Below are 7162 nucleotides of genomic sequence, written 5' to 3'. Positions count from 1 at the left end.
GAGACGCTGAGCGGCTACGCGTGTTCGGACGTCTTCTCGCGATATTTTCCCTTCCTCGTAGAACATCCCTGTTTTTTCGAGGACCTCCTTCATGATGATTTGGGCAAGTTCATGTTGGATGTGATAGAACTCTGCTCGAAGTCGATGAATCGGGATATCTCCTACGTTCTTTGCCCATTGTAGAATATGGGCATCGTCGGATGTAATTGACATGCGAAGGTTCTGCTGATCCCGTCTGTACTTCAGCATGTGGTGTAGGACATAGAATCCATCACTAAGAGTATCACTCGGTTGCTGGATGCAACAAAAGTCAGTCTTATGGCCGAAGGCGGGCCTGCCATTCCTAGCCTTCTTGGCCTTGATCTCTCCACCCTGTACGCCGTAGTAAAAGATAGCACTGTCGAGAACAGACTTGATGTGGGTGTAATCCTTTTTGTTCATGTTCTTCGACGAGTCCAAGTAAAGAGCGTGGGAGTATCGGGGGTAAAGGATGATGAGGATGGCGCGCCCGTGGCTACGCAAAATAAGTACACCTCAAATTAATTAGCCTCCACTATGCAAATGAATGATTGAAATCGAAGGAAGGATATCCGCGCGGATGACTTACATGGGATGATAAGGCACGAGAATCGTCTCCTTGTCCTTATTGGAGACCATGAAATCGACGATGTAGTCATTTGCGTATTCAGGGTGCTCTGCGCAGACTGCCAAGAAGCCCTCGTGCATGAAGTACGGGTCAACGACACAGATATAAGGTATATGCTCAATCAGGATGATGTAGTTCATGTACAAGGCATAAAGGAGGACAAACGTAAAATCCAGCTTCTTCAAGTGAAACATGTCGAAGATGTAATCGAATCGAAGGAAGAACTTCTCCACGGGGAATGTGTCGACGTACGACCTTTTCCGCGGCACGTTAACCACGTAGAGTGGTTATCCTGGATTTTCTGAGGCGATGAGGCTTTTCTCTCTCCGCAGCGCATCGTCATGAAGTCTCCTTAGATCGTCGTATATGGCCTCTACCACTGCCTTAGGTAGGATTGGTTCATTGGTGATATGCAATTTTGCCACACCGGGGATAGGTATATGGTCTTGAACCCGACGCTACTAAGGCGGCTGGACCATAGAAGCAGCTTTGTTGCCTTTTCTCAGTCTTTTCCTATGCTTCTTTGCTACCGAAAGGTCGTCTATAATACGTTCATCCTCCGGCAATTCAGGCACCGACTCATGACGCTCAAACCCTGAGTACTCATACTGATGAGCCATCAATCCTCCGTCATCATAGGCGCCAGTATTGAGATACTGTAGAGGGTCATCATCATCCTCGTCGATGGCATCATGCATTGCTTCTTCGATGGCGGCGACGTCATCAGCGACTAATGGAGCCTCTTCCTCACCCCGTCCACTATCACCCGGCACGACAGGAGGTGCTAATTGGGTAGGTGGGGTGTTGATGTTCATACCTTGCTGAGGCTGCATGCTCGTGGTGGGTGTCCCGGCCGCCTCCAGACAAAGCAGACTCTTTGGCCACAACAGGACCCAAGTCTTGCAATCGCCAAGCCGCCGCGGGGTCTCATCGTCATCTCCCCCTAGTATCGGAGAAGCCAAATTCTCGTGGCCCGGTTTGACACTTGCCACGGAAACCTTGAAGACGTCAGGGGGGATCGGCCGGCTGTGGAACAATGGTTCCTTCGGCGTCACTATCGTCGCCTTCCCCACGTCAACCTTCTAGCCGCTAATAGTGTACAGTATGGTGCACGGGGTTTCGTCGGCCTGCAAAGACATGTCTGCGACATGATACATCCGAAAGGCAACGGAAACGGGAGATTATACATTTATTGAAGAGGGCCGGTGTGACAGGTATTGTGAGGGCATCGAGCTCAGCCAAAGACGAAGCACCGCCGAGCACGTCCGAGACGGAGGACAGGCTGCTATGAGCAGGTGGGGAAGCCGGTGCAGGAGCTGGTGCGGGAGCAAGTGCTGGTGCAACGCTAGTCAAGCTACTCCCGAAGAAGTTGGAAAGGGGAAAGTCCGCTGCATCTTTATTTGGATTTTCCCTGCTCCAAGCAACGATAGCCGGAAGCAGCACACCATACGAAGCTGCCATTTCCTCTTTTGCGGCAGCTACCACTGCTTTGACTGTCTCGGTTGATTTCTTATCAACCGCAATCGTAACCTTCTTGCCGATGTTTTCTTCAGTTAACCTCCGTTTTTCCTTTCTCTCCTCCGTGGACTCACGGTAGTACTTCTTCCACGTGGCGCCATCTCCGACGCCGTGCACGCGTCCATACGACGGCCGAGTATCCACCGGGAGTCCTTTCAATATGTTCAAGGCCCGGATGAATGGGGTGTCCCACTTGGGCCTCGCCAAAGCCTCAGACGGCAAGTCGCTTTCGTCCGCGATCCTGTGTTGCTCTCTCTGCAAAAGGAACAAGGATGTTTACAAATATGACTAAACATGTAGTCAAATTGATCAGAAGCTAAAATTAGGGGGTACATTAAAAATTATCAGCAGTCTCATGAACTCCATCGTGACCGGGCCCGTCTCGAAAACCTTCTTGACTGGATCCCAATGGTACCGGGCCCTGAGTACGTCACGCTCCTGCGGGACGGTGAACTTTGCCAAGGGGTCCGGGATGCCCAGACTTTCGCGTTCCGCGTCCTCCTTGGCCCAATGGACCTCTTCCCCGCGTAACCACGGCTTCCGAGGTGGTGGCACCCCACGTTCCTCTCTTGAAGCCCCTTCATGTACTCCGACTTTTCTTTGGCAGCTTCGGCAACACAAGTCGCCTTGAATATTTCAAACCGCTCTTCCGTAATTGTCGGATTATCCTTTACAATCTCGGAGTAGAGCTCCTTTTTGTCGATTATCCTTGCTTTCACCCTTACTTTCCAGGCGGACAACGCGCCGCTAAACTTTCCCATGGTGCGCTTCTGTTTATCTTCTTCATTGTCGGGTCTTTATCTAGATTTTTATATTTGCTTTCATCCCGACCCAGGAACAAGAACACCTAGTGCAACTTTGTTAGGAGGGACTGCTTCATATCTGGTATCTTCCGTAGTCTCACATCGTTGATGGTGGCGCAAGCCCGTAGTATGCAGCCTATTTGATTGTCGTAGCACGCGCGCGCTTCCGCGGGCTCTTTTGGCTCAAAATTGCCATCATCCACCTCCGTGACCACCACTCTGGTAGTGATGAGCTGGTTTTGGCTCTTTGGTTTCGGTTCTATACCAGCGTCGCCAATCTCGGTGCCGGTCTCAGTGCCGGTCTCAGTCTCATCGCCGGTCTCGATGTCGGTCTCAGTCTCCGATTTGACAGGTGGGCCCTGCAACAACCGTTGCTCGTCGAGAAGGTTCAAATAGGCGTCTGCTGCCTCGTACACGTTGAAATCACTAGAACCCTATCATTCATCGTTGCTAGCCATGTTTCCTACGATTAAATCTAGTCAATTAATTCTAGACCTAATAAAATAGATAATGACATAAAAAGGCCTATGTTTCGCTAGAACATTGATTCATTCCTGGTGCGGCAAATCCCAGGCACTCGATATGTCCTAGTTTGTAGCACAAGTCATGCTGAAATTCACAGGAAATTTCGGCATGACCTTTGCTAAAAAGTGGACAAATCGAGCACCTGAAATTTGCCGAAACAGAAATGAATCAACATTCCGGCAAAACATAGACCACTCGGAATCATTCCCTGCAAACAACAAAAGGCCACTTGGGCACAATCGAACCACTTCAATGTTGCATATAACAGGACCACTTAAGAACATGTACATGAGCAACTACAATAGAAGATAAACATGAGCAAACACAATTGAGGAATTTGCATATATCATGACCACTTCAATGTTTGACACTTCAAGAAAATCTACACAAATTTCAAATTATGAACCCTAGAACTCATTCAAATTATGTCCTAAATTTCTGTCATAATAAAAAATCAGTAAAAATTAAGAACCTAGTACACTTTCAACACTAATAGAAATTTATATTTTTGTACTAATTTTTCTCTCTAAAATAAACCCTACTGCCCTAATTAACATCTAGTTAAACCCTACTGCCCTAGTACTTAAGAATCTACAAGTACTAACTAATTAGATGAACCCTAGCTAGCTACTTAAGCATCTACAACTACTTAAGCTACTAATTTCATTCATTTAGGTCATTCATTTAACTTCACCTAATTAACCTAGTAAAACCCTACTTCCCTAACTAAAAAACATCTAATTAACATCTACTAGTACCACTACTACCCTAACCTAATTAACATCTACTTAGTTACCTAACCTAGTTAGTTAACCAAATTAACCTAAATTAACATCTACTTAGTTACCTAACCTAATTAACATCTAATTAGTTACCTAACCTACTTCCCTAACTAAAAATCATCTAATTAACAGTACCACTACTACCCTAACCTAATTAACATCTACTTAGTTACCTAACCTAGTTAGTTAACCAAATTAGTTAACCAAACATCTAATTAACCTAGCTAGTTCACTTAGTTACCTAACCTAGTTAGTTTACCTAAATTAACCTAGCTAGTTCACTTAGTTAACCTAATAAACTAAATTCACCTAAGTTAATTAACCTAGAGGGAGGGGTGGGGCTTACAGAGAGGAGGGATGACGAGGGAGCAGGGGTGGCGAGGGAGCAGGGGCTCCAGTGACGGCAATGGCGGCTCTGGCGGCGATGGGGCAGGGCGACGAGGGAGCAGGGGCAGCGAGGAGCGGACGAGGGTGGCTCCGCGCGCGCGCTGCTCCGGGGGTGGCGATGGCGTGCCGCTCCGGTGGCGGCTCTGGCGGTGACGGAGGCAGGGCGATGAGGGAGCAGGGGCGGCGAGGGAGAGGTTGGGGTCTGGCGAGAAGAATGGGGAATTGGGGGAAGGAGGGATGCCCGCGCAGCGGCAAGTCAAACTTAGTAGTAGCGCTTTTGCAGGAATGCGCTACTGCTATAGATAAGTTAGCTATAGGGCGTGTTGGAAAAACACGCTATAGCTAAAGTAGCTATAGCGCTTCCGTAAAAAGACGCTACTACTAAGGCTTTCATTTTTTTCTTTTTCTTTAATTTTCCTTTTCTTTTTTCATTTCCTTTTTTATTTTATTTTCCTTTTGTTAGTTGCAGCACTGTTGCCTTAAAACGCGCTGCTACTATTTTGTTACCAGTAGCACGGTTTGTACAAGCGTGCTGCTACTATACCAAGCCTGGCAGCCACGGTTCTGGTCGTCATAGTAGTAGCGCGTTTTATGGCTGAAGCGCTACTGCTATCTTTGTAGTAGTAGCGTTCTGTTTAGTCCCGCGCTACTGCTACGTAGCAGTAGCGCTTTGCTTTAACAAGCGCTACTGATAAGTCTCTGTGTATAAGCTTTTTCCTAGTAGTGATTGCTTATATTAGGTGATATAAATTGTGGAAATGATAGAATATAGCAGCCATTATGTGACAACAATTATGAATCTTGTCTTGATAGTAAAGTGAATGGTTTTCTCTTTATCGTACTAACATATATCTCGCGATGTTCCGTTAAGTTTTGTGTGATTGAAGTTTTCAAGTTTTGGGTGAGATATCGATATGAGAAGAATAAGGAGTGGCAAGACCCTAAGCTTAGGGATGCCCAAGTCACCCCAAGGTATTATTCAAGGAAGAATCAAGTGCCTAAGCTTGAGAATGCCACATAACGCATCCCCTCTTTCGTCTTCAACACTATCGGTATACCTCACTCGGAACTATATTTTTATTCGTCACATGATATGAGTTTTGCTTGGAGCGTTATTTCCCTTTTATTTTGATTTGCTTGATGCTATTTAAAATCATGTTTTGTATCTTGTACTTCAATAAAAGTGTCAAGTATAGCCATTACCATGCTCAGTTTGCAAGTTTATGAGTTGTTGTTTGAAAACAGAAAGTTTTCTATTATGTCCTGAATAGTCAGAACATGATTAATTCTTGAAAGTTTTACACGGTAAGTATGCATGAGTTAACTGTCACATGGTAATTATTCAGAATTTTTGGACTTATATAAGTATGAAGTTTTATTCATCCTTACACACTGTTCTGTTTAGGCTGATTGCTATTATAGTTGCATTGTTAGTGGATAGGAGTATTAAATATGTAGAGGAATTTAGTATGCAATGTTTAATAATAATTTTAGTAATTTGCTACAGTAGAGAATGCTAAGGTTTTTAATTGATTTATACTAACAGTTATCGGTTAGTCCCGGTTGAGCCTAAGTTTTTATTTGTTCACATGATATGTGCTATTCTTGGATTGTCCTTTCATTTTTGTTTTGTTTGATGTTTGATACATTATTTAGATCCGAAAATATTATTGGGAGATAGTCTTTACATAGCTACCTATTTACTTAACTACTCTTTGATTCTCACTTATATCTTTTGGTGTAGTTTGTCATTTACTATCATGCTTCACTTATACCCTAAGAGTAAATGTTTGAATGAATTGAATATCATAAATCTGAAATTATACATGTTCAATATGCCTAGTATTAGTTTCACATTGGGTTTAGAAAGTAAAATCAATTGAAATTTGACAATCACAATATTTGTCATGAAAGAAATTCATGAAAGATTGGTATAAGGAAGAGAAATTTCACATTCAAATGTATTATCTTGGACATCTTTTATGATTTTGAATACCCATTAATTATTTTCAAACTTCATCAAATAAGTTGAAGTCGGACAAGGAAGACAACGTAATGAGTTATGATTGGGTATATTTGCATAGAAGTTATATTGTTATGGATCCTCCAACATGTGGTGCTTGTTTATAATCTTTGCCAGAAAAAACAAATTTTGTACTAAGCGAGAATACTGCTTGTACTTCCAAACCCTTGAACCAAAGTTTCTTCCATGAGAGTCCATCATATCTACCTATATATGGTATGACCCTCCCGTTCCAAGTAATTTGCATTTGCAATCTCTAAAACATTCAAATGAATATCTGTTTTGTCTACCCGTACCGCTCATGGAGCGATGAGGTAGTCAATATCTTCCATGCTAAGTGTGTTTACTCATCGACAAGAGTTTATTCACTTGTCAAATTTGAGGGAGCACTACTGGGAAAGGGCTTATAGGTGAACCCAAATGAGTGGCGGGCAACGTCAGGCACCCACCACAGCTATTTTGGAAAACAAGCAATGGT

This window comes from Triticum aestivum, chromosome 2D (assembly GCF_018294505.1).
Source record: "Triticum aestivum cultivar Chinese Spring chromosome 2D, IWGSC CS RefSeq v2.1, whole genome shotgun sequence".
Lineage (NCBI taxonomy): Eukaryota > Viridiplantae > Streptophyta > Magnoliopsida > Poales > Poaceae > Triticum > Triticum aestivum.
This window is presented reverse-complemented; position numbering follows the sequence as displayed.